Source organism: Notolepis coatsorum (genome assembly GCF_963971535.1).
Source record: "Notolepis coatsorum genome assembly, chromosome: 15".
In the NCBI taxonomy this organism is placed as follows: Eukaryota; Metazoa; Chordata; class Actinopteri; order Aulopiformes; family Paralepididae; genus Notolepis; species Notolepis coatsorum.
This window is the reverse complement of record NC_140179.1, coordinates 67,516,476-67,532,614: the sequence shown is the minus strand read 5'-3', so window position 1 is coordinate 67,532,614 and position 16,139 is coordinate 67,516,476. Positions and strand designations below refer to the sequence as shown.

The 16,139-nt window shown below is 41.0% G+C and overlaps 1 protein-coding gene across 4 annotated transcripts in view; it reads right to left on the bottom strand.

Moving 5' to 3' along the window:
* nap1l1 (nucleosome assembly protein 1-like 1) overlaps positions 1–14,422 on the bottom strand; it is an 88,661-nt gene extending 74,239 nt beyond the window's left edge. For 2 of the 4 annotated variants that reach the window (XM_084330437.1, XM_084330438.1), the window contains exon 1: positions 14,310–14,422. The gene's annotated coding sequence lies outside the window, so the exon portion shown is untranslated. The remainder of the gene's footprint in view (positions 1–14,309) is intronic. The other 2 variants (XM_084330439.1, XM_084330440.1) reach the window with 1 other exon arrangement.
* Positions 14,423–16,139: the final 1,717 nt, after the last annotated feature.

The following is a 16,139-nucleotide window of genomic DNA, read 5'->3' as shown; positions in this document are numbered from 1 at the left end:
AAGACAATGATAGGCGTTTATTCAACATCCAAGAAGGCTAACATACAACTGTGTTTTACTAACTCCTGCTTGTTGATGTCCTAACGTGACCGGAGCTGATGGTGCCACACGCTAAAATGTCCGTGGGGACCCGGCGCCAACCCATAGATAGTTCCAACTCACCGAATTACGTAATCGATTGATTGATTGATTGATTGATTGAAAAGTTTATTAACAGATTGCAGAATGGGTACAGTACAGCTCAATACATACAATTGTTAAGGGGATGCAGACCAGAGAAAGACTTTCGTCTTGTTTACATCAGGGTCCCCCATTTTCAATTCATCATAACATAATGACATACATGACATACAGATAGACAGTACTGCTACATCTATACATTTATGACATATCAGATTTGCAAATACAGTACTGTTTGTGATACAAAAGTGTCCAGAAAAAGAGTGTATATACATTTGGCGTAGAAACTGTACATTGGATCCACCACAGTTGCACTCAATATTTAAATAATGTTAGTCTAAATAAATGTAGACAGAAACATAATAATTTCAAGCAGAAAACGAATCTTTCCATTAAGAACTGACAATCAGGGAATTTAAACATGGTTGACATTGTTTTTGTGTGTTTATATTAATTAAAGAAAGGAAAGTCTAGTGCTGGCTGAGCATATTGTTTGTTTGCACTAAGTTAATTAATACTTTGACAAATGTAGCCTATATTTTTCAGTCAGTTCGGTCTTTGTGTGCCAAACATTATTTAAGGCTGTAAACACTGTGAACCTTTTATTTTATTTTTAATAAATGAGAAGCATGTTTAGATTTGAGTGTAATAAAAATTTACGTATATCGAACTGAAAACCGTGACCCCAAAATCGTGATACGAACCAAACCGTCCATTTTGTGAACCGTCCCACCCCTACCGTTTATCATAAAAATTCAGTGCCCCCGAAATACAAAAAAAAGCCCCCGAAAATCAATTAAGGGGGGCAAAAAAAGCCCTTGAAAAAAAATGTTAATTTCTAACCCTGGTCTGTACACAGTAGGCTATGTGTGCTAGCAGAGCTAGACTCCAGTCACGAGTCACGGTGCGGTGGTTTGTCCACCAACAAAGCGCCAAAAGATCAAAAATAAACTAGCAGAGCCAGAACTGTTCAACTCCCCTGGAGCCACAGCCAGCAGAGAAGCCGGTTTACTTTAGCTTTTAAACCAGCTGCAGCCTGAGAACTGGAGTGTGAGGGGATGTAACACTAAAGATGGTGGCAATGACAAAGAATTGCTGCAAAATAAACATACATCTGTTGTTAAAAAAAAAAAAAAAAAATTGTAATACTTATAACAATTCGATAATTATCGATATCGAGAAATATGATAACATTATCATATCGTTATCACGATATGATTTTTTTCCATATCGCCCAGCCCTAATCTAGCGTTGATTTCAGGAAGATTCGATAATCAGCTAAAAAATTACGTGTTTTGTGTATTCCACTAAAGGGCTATTATCGTGTCTTTCTCTGGAATTACTAAAAATCACCAAAACTACTCTTATTCAAAACGGTATAAAACGGAAATGTACAGATGAAAAAACTAGGGATGCACCGAATGGGAAATTCTTGGCCGAAACCGATACCGAAAATAGGAAACAGTTGGCCGAAAACCGAATGCCGAAAGGCCGAAGATGATTAATATAAATATATATATATATGTTTTTTTTTAGCTACCTGATTATGGCAAAAGACATGATTATGGCTAAACTTAACTTAAATAATATTAATAATCACTATTATGGGCCCATAAAACATTTATTCAGCACTTTTGAATGCATACATTAATTCCAGACTGTTAAGACTAAAAGACTACAACGATTGATGACGACTTCCTGTCCTCGCATTCCATTTCCGGTTTTCCGGTTAACGTTACATTTTCAACAACAGATTGCTGCTAATTAAACACTTAATTTAAACGGAGTAACGTTAACGTTATGTCGAGTTCATACGTGTAGTTAGGGCTGGGCGATATGACGATATTATATAAATATCGGGTACAGTTCATTAACGATACACTTTTTAAACGTATCGTGGATATCGTGATGTTTTGCCCAAGAGGATTGTGTTGCGTCAATCTGGTCCACACGTTGAAACTTTTGAACAGCGCCGCCCCACACACACACTACTGCATCAAAGTTACTACTTATGATAACAAAGGCATTCGTTTTGTGGCATTAACGTTATATAGTTAGACGTTCAATAACATCAGCGTATTTACATAGCAACGTCCGAGGTCGACCTAGATATAGCAAGCATTAGTCGTTCATATCTCAGCCCGTGCTGACTCAGTTGTGCCCATTCTGCGGTCTGTTAATAAAGTTTTCAATCAGACAGTATGGAAAGGCTTTTATTATAACATCCGTTGCAGTAAAATCATTATGCCTCCAGTCGTTTAGTCATCCTGCGGAGCTAAAAGCTAAACGTCGGCCGCAGGGAGCTACCGCTACCATTGTTGTTGTCATTGAGCTCTCCAATGGCGGAAGTAAAAAATTAATACGCGCTTGCCGATTGGTGCTAAGAACAGCAGGGCGGGTGCAAGCGGTGTGACGTAATTGGCAGACTCGACTGTCAATCAAAATGATTCTGTTTGCCGTCTGAATGAATGAAAACGTTATTAACAGATTGCAGCATGGGTACAATACAGTACAGCTCAATACAACAACAGTGGACTGGAGGATGCAGACCAGGGCCCTGTTTCTTGTACGTGGTTCAACTAAGTCGATCAAGATGTCATTATCCAGCTTCAGTTAACCCGATGTTTGAAGCCGGGATTTTCCTGTTTCACAAAGGTGGATTCAGTCTCGTTAACTCAAGCCAGACTTGCGACTCAGGCTAAATGCGCGCGGCCGTTTTAGGTGAAAAGCCAGCACGTATCGATGGCAGAGATCCTGATTCTCAACGGCATTGATTGATTAATTGATTTAAGACTTTATGACAGATTGCAATACGGCTCAATCGCCTCGCCGACAAGTTAAATGCGTTATCTATAGGCTAATTCTAAGTCCCTCATTACCTCAATCAATCAGATTATATTTCTTTAAACTTGCCTGCTGGATTGAATAATCAAATGAGATCTTGCTAGCGAAAATAATTAGTTAACTGTTATACAGAATTACGATACGGCTCTCTTACCCATTGATTGATGTATAGTCAATCTTTAACTTATCTCCAATGTGGTCTAACGGGTTGTTCTTTTGACTTTCACACGGACGACCGGGGTTCAAGACCCTAGTCGTCTCCTTCTTTTTGCAATATAGGAATAATTCAATTTGGTGCACGTTGAGAGCTATATAAAGAATGACATCCTCAATGCATGTAGATTTATAATATTTTAACTTAAAACCAGGCTACTTTGGCGTATAATCATTAATATTATATTCAAAAAAATCATATTGGAAACACCGGGATTTGAACCCCGGTCGCTGGGTTGGCAGGCTTGAGCACTACCGCTGGGCCACTGGGCCAGATGGGATAAATTCATTGTTTATACATTAATGAACGAGAGACCCGTGTTTAGAATATCCTTTGTTTTGAATGAAGTTTATCTCTTTATCCTCATTCATTAATGTGACGTCAACGGCTCATTCAATTTCTCAAATCCGTCAAACAGCGCATCTCATCAGACATCTTAATCCCAGTTACAATTAAAATAACCACATAATGTGTACATCGCACGAGCGAGCGCCACCGTCGCCACGGTATATATAACGTGCATTATTTAGGACAAAGTGAATTTAGTATCAGCATTTTGGGTCTATTTTACATTTCAAAAGCCCCCTCTGGAAGAATGGAGCACAAAAACGTAATTCAGAATGGTATAATGCAGATCGTAGACTGTGGGAATAGTTTCAGGAAACGGGCTGTCACTTCTTTGCGGGGCGTGGCGATGGTTCAGGCTAACTTGAACTTGAACTCTGCTTTCGACCAGGCTCAAACTTTTGGATATGTTGTCATGGTGATTTGGAAAATCCACGTACATGAAACCGGAAAGTCCGGCTAACCCAGTTATCCAGTTAAAGTTATCCGGCTAACTCAGTTATCCAGGTACAAGAAACAGGGCCCAGAGAAAGACTTTCGTCTTGTTTACATCAGGGTCCCCCATTTTCAATTCATCATATTTCATATCTAAATCATATAATATCTCATTGCTAAATATATGCAATATATAATCTAATAATCCAATAATCTAAATCCAATATATAATATAAAAATGCTAAATGCATGGGTATTTTATTTTGTCTTTAATGTTAGCTTGCAAACTCAAATACTGTCTTGGTAAGCCTCATAATGAATTGTTTGGGGAAAAAAAGAAAAACATCGTGATGCGTATCGTGTATCACCGAAAGGTCAGAAAATATCGTGATATCATATTTAGGCCATATTGCCCAGCCCTACGTGTAGTGTAGTATGAACTCGTCATAACGTTAACATTACTCAGTGTCCACTGTTGCTGCCACCGTTGCGTCGCAGATGGATGGTACACTGTTAGCTCCGTAGCTAATCCACTCCTAGACTACTGATTAGGGATGCCCCGATCGATCGGCCATCGATCGTTATCGGCCGATAATCAGTATAAATATGCGATCGGGGAATTCCGATAATGAGTCATATTCGCCGATCGCGGAAACTGATCAAGTGGATATCTCACTCGCTTGTCTCAGACGCACAGGACCTGCAAACTGCTCCTCCTCCCTAGCCCCGCCCGTACCAGTGTAGAGTTTGTAAACACGCTGAGTCTAGATAGTGCATTCGACCTGAGCTAACGTTAGCTACCTAGCTATCGTTACTGTTTTATTTTCGCCGATCGTCAAAACAGATCTCACTCGCTGAGTTCTGTCTCAGACACCGGGAGCTGCACACAGTGCTGCGCGTCTGCTCCTCCTCCAGCTCCTCCCGCACGCATGTAAACACGGGTCTAGTCTAGTCTAGTGGGACGGGACCTCCATGAGCTAACGTTAGCTACCGCTACAAAATGACCCAGTCAACTATTCACTTTTAGTTTAATACATGATGAGGCATTGTCTAACTGAACGGTATCTAGCCGGCTAGCTACTGATAGCTCCTGATATCAACAAATGCTCCAGCAATAGTCTAGTTATCTAGTACTAGTGTATGATACCTCTGTTAGCTCACGTTAGCTTAGCTCACTGTTCAAAACGAAATGTCCCATTCAACTAAATAGTTCACTGAGGCGTTGTCTTAACGTTATATTTCCGGCTAGCAGTAGCTACAGACAGCTCCTGATATCAATGTCTTATAACACTCATTCGATGCATATTCGAAGCCCGGCTTGCGTCGCAGTCATTAACGGGGATAGCTGAGGGAGTAGGGTATATCTGCAGAGCCTAGGGTAAATCTGCAGAGCCGAATGTGATTTGATCAAAGCAGAGTATGTACACACAGACAGTGGAGATAGCGAGCATTTTGACTTGTTGCGTGGTGGCGATGTCTCGCAGATAATACAAGTACAAGTCTAATTATATAATATATATATTTTATAAAAAAAAAAAAAAAAAACTTTATATAAAATAATTTTTAATTTCTTTTTAATCAAAAACGATCGGTATCGGATCGGTATCGGCCGATATGGCTCACGACGATCAGTGATCGGTATCGGTGGCAAAAAACGTGATCGGGGCATCCCTACTACTGATAGCAGTACCGTTAACGTCGGAGCTGATCAATACTCCGGTTTTTTCTAATTTAGTTTAGAACCGGGTTTCGGGGGGCATCCCTACTCCCAAGAGGAGTTAGTTATCACAGGCTGTAGAATGCAGGAAGAGCTGCCAAGCTGCTCACGTTACATGTTGCGCATGCTACCGGTATGTCTGTAGTCGCGTTTTGATGACGTCATCACAACAACACGTTATTCGACTTTCGGTCATATATTTTCTGTGCTAAAACCCTTTCGGCCGAAAGCCGAAAGAGCCTTTTTAACCATTTTCGGCCGATAATTTTCGGTAGCCCAATTTTCCTAGAAAAAACAATCAGTTTTATACATGTTGACTGCAAGCAACTCACTGATAGACGTGTATTAGACCCATAGCCATAATTTAAGATATATTTTAAGCACTAGGGCTGCAACGATTAGTCGACATAATCGACGACGTCGATTATAAAAAATGGTTGACGAGAAATTGTTGCGTCGATTAGTCATTAAAAAAAAAAAAAAAAAAACTTTTTTTTTGCACTACCCATCTTTGTGAGAGTGGCTTCTCAGGGTTCCAGACAACATCATAACATGATGATCCCATAGCACATTTTGGACATTGAAAACATTGTTCCCCTGCAGGAGATGATGATCAGACTAGACACACAATACATTACACACGCACTCCTCTCACTCACACACAGCGATCAGAGTAAGACACACATACACTCCTCTCACTCACACACAGCGATCAGAGTAAGACACACACACATACACACTCCTCTCACTCACACACAGCGATCAGAGTAAGACACACATTCACACTCCTCTCTCTCACACAGCGATCAGAGTAAGACACACACACATTCACACTCCTCTCACTCACACACAGAGATCAGAGTAAGACACACACACATACACATACACAAATTACACAGTACACACCTCTCACTCACACAGCGATCAGAGTAAGACACACACAAATTACACAGTACACACACTCCTCTCACTCACACAGCGATCAGAGTAAGACACACACACATACACACACACACGGACTCCTCTCACACACAGCAAACAAAAGTTATTTAAAGTACACTTCCACTTTAATTTGTATTATTTAATTTATTTATCTTGTTATGAGTGATTGCTGTATTGTTCTTCAAATACATTTTCATTTAAAGTGGCTTAAAGATCCAAATTCAAATGTTTCATGAGTCATTATTTTAATTTGCTATGGGATCATCATGTTATGATGTTGTTGTTTGGTCCTGACAAGAGTCTCAAAGTCTGGGGTGATGGTAGACAAGCAACTCTGAGGTCATGCTCAATGTCCAATCTGTTCCTCTGCTCTGTCTTCAGCTTAATTAATATTAATTAATATATTTAATTATATATAAAAAAAAAAAAAAAAAAAAAAAACATCCTTTTTATTTTTTTTTGTTGTTGTTTACATTGGTTTTCGATTAGTCGACTAATCGAAAAAATAATCGGCAGATTAGTCGACTACCAAATTAGTCATTAGTTGCAGCCCTATTAAGCACTCGCAAATCTCCCACTCCTCCCATTGATTAAAGCGGTGGCCATCTAGACTAGGGCTTGGCGATAAAACGATAACGATAAATATCGCGATAAATTATTTCCTCGAAATAAACATGAAACGTGGTCGCAAAGTTTCGATATATCGATTTTCCAAGTTTGGCTCCGCTCAGCCTCGGCTCAGCACACTCACTAACAACAACCAACGTTACGTGATGACGTGCTTACGCACCACAGCTCCAGATGTGCTACTGTTTTGGTTTAGGACTCAAGGCTGGCTAGGATAATTAGCTTGCACTGCGCTATTTTATATATTTACGTGCCGAGTATGTGTGTGGCGTGAATTCTGATGCCACGGTCATAGTAGTGTGTGGTATACGGTGGACGTCGTTGCAATGTATTGGGGCGGAACAGAGTATTTTAGGGATATTTAGTACATTTGGAAACATGGCTGGCTAGGATAATTAGCTTGCACGGCACAATTGTATAGTTTGGCTGGCTAGGATAATTAGCTTGCACGGCGCTATTTTATATATTTATGTGCCGAGTATGTATGTGGCGTGAATTCTGATGCCACGGTTATAGTAGTGTGTGGTATACGGTGGACGTCGTTGCAATGTATTGGGGCGGAACAGAGTATTTTAGGGATATTTAGTACATTGTCATGGGATACACTGCTCGCTCTGGCTAACTGCTAACGTGCGCGGACTGACGACGACATCAACTCGAGACATTCGCAGCAGAAAAACAAGTCTATTAATAGCCCGTCCATCGGCGCCGGGCATAATAAGTTAATTAAACTTGACAGACATATCGATGATAATTATCGATATCGAGTTATATGAAAATAATTTTATAATTTGAATCGCGATAACGTTTTTGGCCATATCGCCCAGCCCTAATCTAGACCTATATCGGGCATATAGCTCCGGCGCTGAATGAGTTAAGAATTGACCACAAAGCAGTTACATTAACGTACCTTTTATTTAACATGACCAACACACTAAGGCAGTCAACATAATACAGCATATATACACACACACATTTAGAGACTAGGGGTGGAACGGTATGCATTCGAACTAGAGTTATTCCGATACCAGTATCGGAAATGCCGCCGATGCTGCCTAAAATGCTGGTATCGGTATCGGCGACTACCATCTAATTCTGCGCTCCGATACCATATGACGGAATTTATCAACAACACTGCGGTCTGCTGAGTGAGCATTATAAAACAAACGTGTTTTTAACCGACTGTGAATTAAAGTGTCAATGCCATTTGTCATTTTACCAGCAGATACTTTCTTAAAATGCCATCGTCCCGACACAGCGCTGTTGACGGGGAGCTCTGATGGGTTCGCTTGGTGGTGTTATTAGCATTTAACAGCTAACCGAAAGCTAGCGTTAACTAACGTTAACGTTTTAGCTTTAACGTTACCTTGGCTAAAGTTGGGGCTATCCATAATCCAGCAATAATAGCTGCAGACCTGCAAGCAAAGTACAGCAAGTTGGCAAAGGAGTATTCCAAGTTAAATCACATTTTCACCAGTAACGTTACAGTCTTTCCATCTACCGGTAGCTCATGCTAGCTAACCTAGCTCACGTTAACGTCGTCACTGATCGACCACCTCGCGTACACAATTAATGACATGTTGCGGACAGCCATATCGGTGACAATGTTTAGCTTTTAGTGCCAAATGATAAGAGTCTGAGGCGGAGTCTCAAAAGAGAATGTTGAATATTTATTGTGCAAAAATCCCAACAGAGCCTCTGCTACTTAAACTGAGCCTTGTGGAAGCAAGTGCAGCAACGAATAATGTCTGTGTGGAACTAATGTGCCAACAACCTTTCCGTGGGTGAACTCATTGAGATAGTTTTCAATTACTGATACTAATACTAATCTATACAATCACCTGTTGTTGAATAAATACCATTACTTTATAGTTATTACTAAAAAACATAATAAAAAATGTATATATAAAACAGTAGCTGTATAAAAAATAATAAAAAATAAAGTTTTATAATTTATATAATATATATATATATTTTTTAATGTATGCACTGGTATCGGCCGATACCGGAATCGGATCGGGAAGGAAAAAATGGTATCGGAACATCTCTAATTCGAACCGTACACCGTTCGGTACGACCTCCACGGTTCGGGGCATGTGGGTATTGTTCGGTTCAGGGGATGCAAAAAAAAAGTTCATAGAAAGTGCGTGGAAATGGCAAGCGCAATATAAATCAATCTTCATTACGACATTAAAACATTTGGCATTAACATTACATAGGCCCTACATCTCGCCATAACGTTAGCACGGTTTGTGACGCTACAAGTACAACAAACGCACGTCTGTAGCTCGCCAGCTCCAATACAGCCAGTGAAATCATTATCAGACATCAATGAAATGTTACCGTAGCTAGCAGAGGATAAAATGAGAGTCTGAGGCGGGGTGTCGAAAGCAAATGACGTTTATTCAACATCCAAGAAGGCTAACATTGTGTTTACTAACTCCAACCGGGACTATTGCCGCTTTCCCACTGCATGGTATCAACTCGATTCGAATCCTCAACTTCCACTGTAGGTAGAGTCGAGAACGAAGGTACCACACAAAGTTGTCCGTGCGGACTCCCAACCCATAGACAGTTCCGTGTGTGAATTACATTAATCCACCACCGTTTCACAATTACTGTGTTGCACTCAATATTTAAATAATGTTAGTCTAAATAAATGTAAACGGACAATGTACGTATTTTAAAAATAGAATGAACAGAGTAGTGTTGTTTTGAAACAGTAGGCCTACAGTGTGTGTGTGTGTTAGTTTGATTTATGCTGCATTTTATATTGATGGCCTTCTAATTTGTTTGTTTATTTATTTTAAATAACTGACACTTTTCCTTTTGATAAGAAATCCAGCCATATTCCTTTCATTGTATTTCAAATACTGCACTTTAATTTCAAGCGGAAAACGAATCTTTCCATTAACACTTTGAGTGCCAACGAGACGAGAGATCTAATTTTTGATCGTCCATTCATATTTCATCAATCAACTTGACTCTGTCTGAGCTCCATTGGGAAAATACCGCCCCCTATCATCTCTCCGTGGGGTACTGGACCCCTTTGGATTGTATTGAATGAAACGCATGAAAAAAAAATCCTGCTTCCACATTTGACTTCTCAGGCATGCAACTCGAGCCGATCGGATTCATTGTGGACCATCAGAACAGCGTGGACTCTGTTTCGACCACCCAGCGTTGGATCAATAAACACGATCGATATTTGGAATGGCGATCAGGAATTGGAATAATCTTTTTGGAGAACATCTAATCTCAACGTTTTGGGTGTATTCCAGTATATTCCAGTAAAGGGCGATTATCACAGAATCTTCTGAAATGTTCTGGAACTTTCATAAAACAAGCGTTTTTCAAAATGGTATAAAACGAAAATGAACCGATTAAAAAACAATCCGTTTCGACAATGTTGACTGCAAACAAGTCATTGATAAGCGACGGCCATATTATACACATAGCCATAATTTAAGATATAGTTTATGCGTTCGCAAATATGAGAGCTCCATCATTGAAGTGGGTGGTGGCACGCAACAGGTTCCGGGGCACCGGACCCGTGGCACGGAAAGTGTTAAGAACTGACAATCAGGAAATTTAAACATTGTTGACATTGTTTTTTTGTGTTTATTTTAAAGAAAGGAAAGTCTAGTGCTGGTTGAGCATATGCATACTTTATGTTGATGGTCTTTGTCTATAATGTGGCCACAAAAATAGAAAGGTTTAATTATTTTGTTTGTTTGCACTAGGCCTGCCACGATAACACATTTTGCTGGGCGATTAATTGCCCCCGAAAATATCGCGATAAGCGATATTATTGCGACCGGTTAGAGAATTTTTTTTTTGAAATTTATTTCCCCAAACTTTTATTTTGAAGCCCACCGCTCCGTCTTTTCCGGTGTTTAGACTTTTATTTTGAAGCCCACCGACCGGACCGGAAGTATTTTGTGATTATCCTAAGCAGAAACTATGAGCCGACAACTTGGGCTAATGATATGATGTTTTTGAGCTAATGATAAAACAAATTGTTGGTGAACAACCAACTTTAGGTTAGTTTTAACGTTAGCTACTAACGTTAGATGCAGCTACTACAGGCAATCAACGATGAGGAGGAAGCGTCAAAGCAGTATATAATATAATAGCTGTGGTGCGTAAGCACTGCAGCACGACTCGAAACTACCGGAGTGTTATAATAAATTAATTCATGTTTAACTTGTCCCCGTGTCCAGTCCTTTGACTAGCCCCACCCGTTAATTGTAAACAATGATGCATGTAATTGTATTAACGTTATTCTGTGTTGTACTTGTAGCTATGCTATACGTTGTATTTCGTTTGTAGCTAATGTTGTTAGCATTGAATGAGCATCAACGAACGCTAGATCTTTAATCTTTATTTAGCAGTCCAGTTTCTCCGGGCAGTAGCGAGTAACTACTTGGGTCTAAAAATAGCTAACGTTACACTACAAATAATGCTACTTGGTTAAAAGGAGCAACACTATTGAGAAATGTCTATGTGGCGTTGCCCCACGGAGCTCCCGTGCTGTACTCTAGTAACGTCAGCGGCCCGCCTCCCAACACGGACAGTGACTGAGGGGCACTGGTTCCGCCTCATTAAAACAAACGCGCAAATAGCAATTAATCGCGCCCGTCAAAATCATTGCATTCATTTTAATTATCGCAGCAATTAATCGATTTATTGCTTATCGCGGCAGGCCTAGTTTGCACTAAGTTAATACTTTGACAAATGTAGCCTATATTTTTCAGTCAGTTCAGTCTTTGTGTGCCAAACATTATTTAAAGGAAACCGCTGTAAAAAAAAAAAAATTTTCAAATAAATGAGAATCATGTTTACATTTTTGGAGTGTTACATTTTTTTAAAACATATCAAACCGATCCGAAAACCGTGAGCACAAAACCGTGATACGAACCGAACCGTGTATTTTGTGAACCGTTCCACCCCTATTAGAGACCGATCTGGGATTTTATGTATCGATATCCAATTATTCAGATGAAGATAGATTCAAATAGATTTTTCGAACCTAGGTCTACGTTTCATGAATTATTCCTTAGGTATGTTGTTGACATCTGGAATGGAGAGGCCCCCACTTTGACTATCAATGGAGCTGTGTCAAATGTCATTGTGGAAGTTCCTGAAATACCTGGGAACTCACGGGTCAAATGTCCTCTCATACACTCCTCTTAATGGCCATTTCCACACCAAGAAGTCATCCGACACGCCATAAACACAAGTGGGATATGGGATAAATTGACATCCATCTAGTACCACTGAATTCATAACGACTTTACCCTTTAGACGGAGCGTGAAAGTCTGTCAAGTGAAGGCAAATGGTCTGACAAGATACTAACAATCGCAACAGCCTGAATACCAAAGTTGTCACACACCATGATGATACACACCTTATCAACAGCTATAACAGAAGGGCATTACCATTGAATAGTACACTCGAGTCACCCGAAGTCCAATCACACCACAATCAAAACCACCTGCACAAACGTATGAGGCTACAGCAACCTACCAGGTTAATTTATTTTATCTCAATGGCAACGGTTCCGTTCAATATTATACACCGTCACTCACACTAGAGCAACACCGCTGGCACACAAAGAGAATGCACCTTTGGGGACGAGCCTTTCACTAATCCTTGCCAACGACCACGTGTTGCATCATGCACAAGTGTAGCAAACCATCACTGGCTGACAAAGGATGGTGCCTGTTCAATACGAGTGGTGCCCCCAAGCTGTAAATCCAACAGTGTGTGGCATTTGGCCGGCAGGCTGCCTAACCTGTTGAGCCTATAGAGAGCGTCTAGAGACTCTAGATAACTAACGGGGATATAATCACGATTGCTCTATAACAAGTAAAGTGACAAGTCTTTTAGCTAGCAGGCTATTTTAGCCGGCCCGTCCATTTAAGCATAATATACGATGCTGGCGAGGATGGCTAGTTAGTTAGCTTCTTTAGCTAAGCTAGCTTGTACGCACTTCTTTGACAGAACAAGTTAGCTACCTTAGCTTAACTATGCACTTTGACAGAACAAGTTAGCTACATTAGCTTAACTATGCACTTTTGACAGAGCAAGTTAGCTACATTAGATGAACTATGCACTTTTGACAGCAAGTTAGCTACATTAGCTTAACTATGCACTTTGACAGAACAAGTTAGCTACATTAGATGCACTATGCACTTTTTGACTATGCTACATTACATACATTATAACTTGACAGAGCAAGTTATCTACCTACTTTGACAGAGCAAGTTAACGGTTATCTTAAACTATGCACGTTGACAGAGCAAGTTAGCTAACAGTAGTGTGAGGGGAAAGCTTCGTATAATGATGAGCAACTCGAGGCTGGCAAAAAACGTTGCTGCATGATGCATCGCTATAATAAAATGTTTTACCGCCACAGGGTGGTCAGCGTGTGTGTGGACTTGAATTGAAAATAGTAACGGTCCAACGGAAGATGTAGATGTTGTTGGCTACTACTTAGCGCTCTAGTCACTGTGCAGCCATCCTCCAACAAGCCTCTGGATGAAGCAGCTCGCTCGCGGCGGTGATGCTGACCAGACACGCGCCACATCTCCCCCTCTACACCCTCACGAGCCTCACTCACTCAACACAAGAATAACGTCAAGTAATATAATCAAAACACACAAAGACACGTTGCCACAACCAAATAAAAACAAACGACAACTATTATCTTGTTATCGCCCTGTCATTTCTCCTTTCACCGTAACGTGTCCGGCCCGTTGCACAGTGTTCATGTGTGAAATGCTCTGCACTACATCATGGTGGAGCGGCGGTTTGTGTCTCAATGGCTGCTGCCGCCGTCTAGCACTAGCAGTCGCTCCCGTTTTATTTCTCTATAAATGTACATTGCTGTTGGTCGTTTCCACAAAACAAGCCACATATCCAGTCCGAAGAGAGGTGGGGAATTCGGGTTATTATGGTCAGAAAAGACCCCGGTTAATATGAAGTAATTCTCTTCTTACCGTCTCGTCTCTTGCTGCTGGCGGCTTGACACGTCGAGGCGGTGCTGCGCAGTGAAGCAGGTCCCGTGGAGGAAAAAAACACTCCGCGCGCTGATGGCGGTAAAAAGGGGAGAGAGATCCCGCCGCTCGCGCTCATATACACATCCAGCGTCATCACGTAACACCGGTAGTCACCGAGACAACGCTGCTGCCTCGTGGTGGGACCAGTAGGGTCCAGCTGCAGCGCCGGTGAATCATCTCACTGGGCAAGCCTGTGGCCAATAGGGTCCAGCTGCAGCCCCGGAGATTGTTCCAGATTGGGCAACTTCTGCCCGCTCCCACGACATTTCTCCCGCTGACAGGACAATGCGCTGATTGGCGGAAAGTACGGAAGTATCTCGAAGTACGTCTACGTCCGTTAGCGAACGTGTTAATTGAACGTCAAAATCAAAAGCAAGTACGTCTGCGCTGACGTGCGGTTCTTGAGTGATTGATTGAAGAGTTCCTTGTTCCATGAGGGGGGGGCTTGTATTGATCAGGTTAGTAGATATTGTACCGATCAGGTATTACAGATCATATCTGCATGAAATAAACTAAAATGTTAAAACCCATTTAGACTGTTTCTCATTCCTGTATGTTGTTTTGTACAGTGTCCCCCACCCACCCACCCCTCCTACCCGACCCCCCCCCCCCCCCAACCACCTCCAATGTACAGTCCCCCCCCCCCCACCTACCCAACCTCCTCCAATGTACAGTTTCTACGTCAAATGTATATACTCTCTTTTCTCGACTCTTTTTGTATCACAAACAATACTGTATTTGCAAATCTGGTATGTCATAAATGTATAGATGTAGCAGTACTGTCTATCTGTATGTCGTGTATGTCATATGTTATGATGAATTGAAAATGGGGGACCCTGATGTAAACAAGACGAAAGTCTTTCTCTGGTCTGCATACCCTTAACAATTGTGTGTATTGAGCCGTACTGTATTGTACCCATTCTGCAATCTGTTAATACAATTTTCATCCAATCAATCACTTGTGCAGTTCCTACATTGTATAGGAAATTAAATTAAGAAAATAAACATTTAAACAACTGTGTCTTTATTGTATTATTACTGTATTGTATTGTATGGGCGGGAAAGGAGGAAATAAATCATCATCAACTGAAAATAAACAAACATGTCAAACAAAAAAAGGTTACAACTGACACTTATTATTAATATACAAATGTTTTAAAAGAACCATTTCAACCCCCATTTACTTTACCAAACCAATCAATAATATGTAGAAATTATAAAGAAAGAATAATGATTAGAAATAATTCTACAGAATACAAATGTTAATATGAACATGATGTGGTGTAGGAGCAACATAATGCTATTCCTTCAACACCTCGTTCACCACTGAACAAACAGGTTACTGGTGCATATCAAACACATAATGCTATTCCTTCAACACCTCATTCACCACAACTACAGTATTATTATATGGTCCAAAATGGTCTCCCTTCCTTCTTCATTTGCTTGTTGATCCTCCTCGCTAACGTAGAGAAACGTCAGACGTACTTCGAGATATGTCAGACGTACTTCGAGATACGTCAGACGTACTTCGAGATACTTCCGTACTTTCCGCCAATCAGCGCATTGTCCTGTCAGCGGGAGAAATGTCGTGGGAGCGGGCGGAAGTTGCCCAATCTGGAACAATCTCCGGGGCTGCAGCTGGAGGCTACTCCCTGTGGCAGCCACACGAACCTACTTTCTAGAGAAGCAGCACCTGCAGCTGGACCCTACTCCATGGGAGGGGCAGAGGAGCGGGGGTCCAGGGGGAAAGTGATGAAGTAAGAGGGA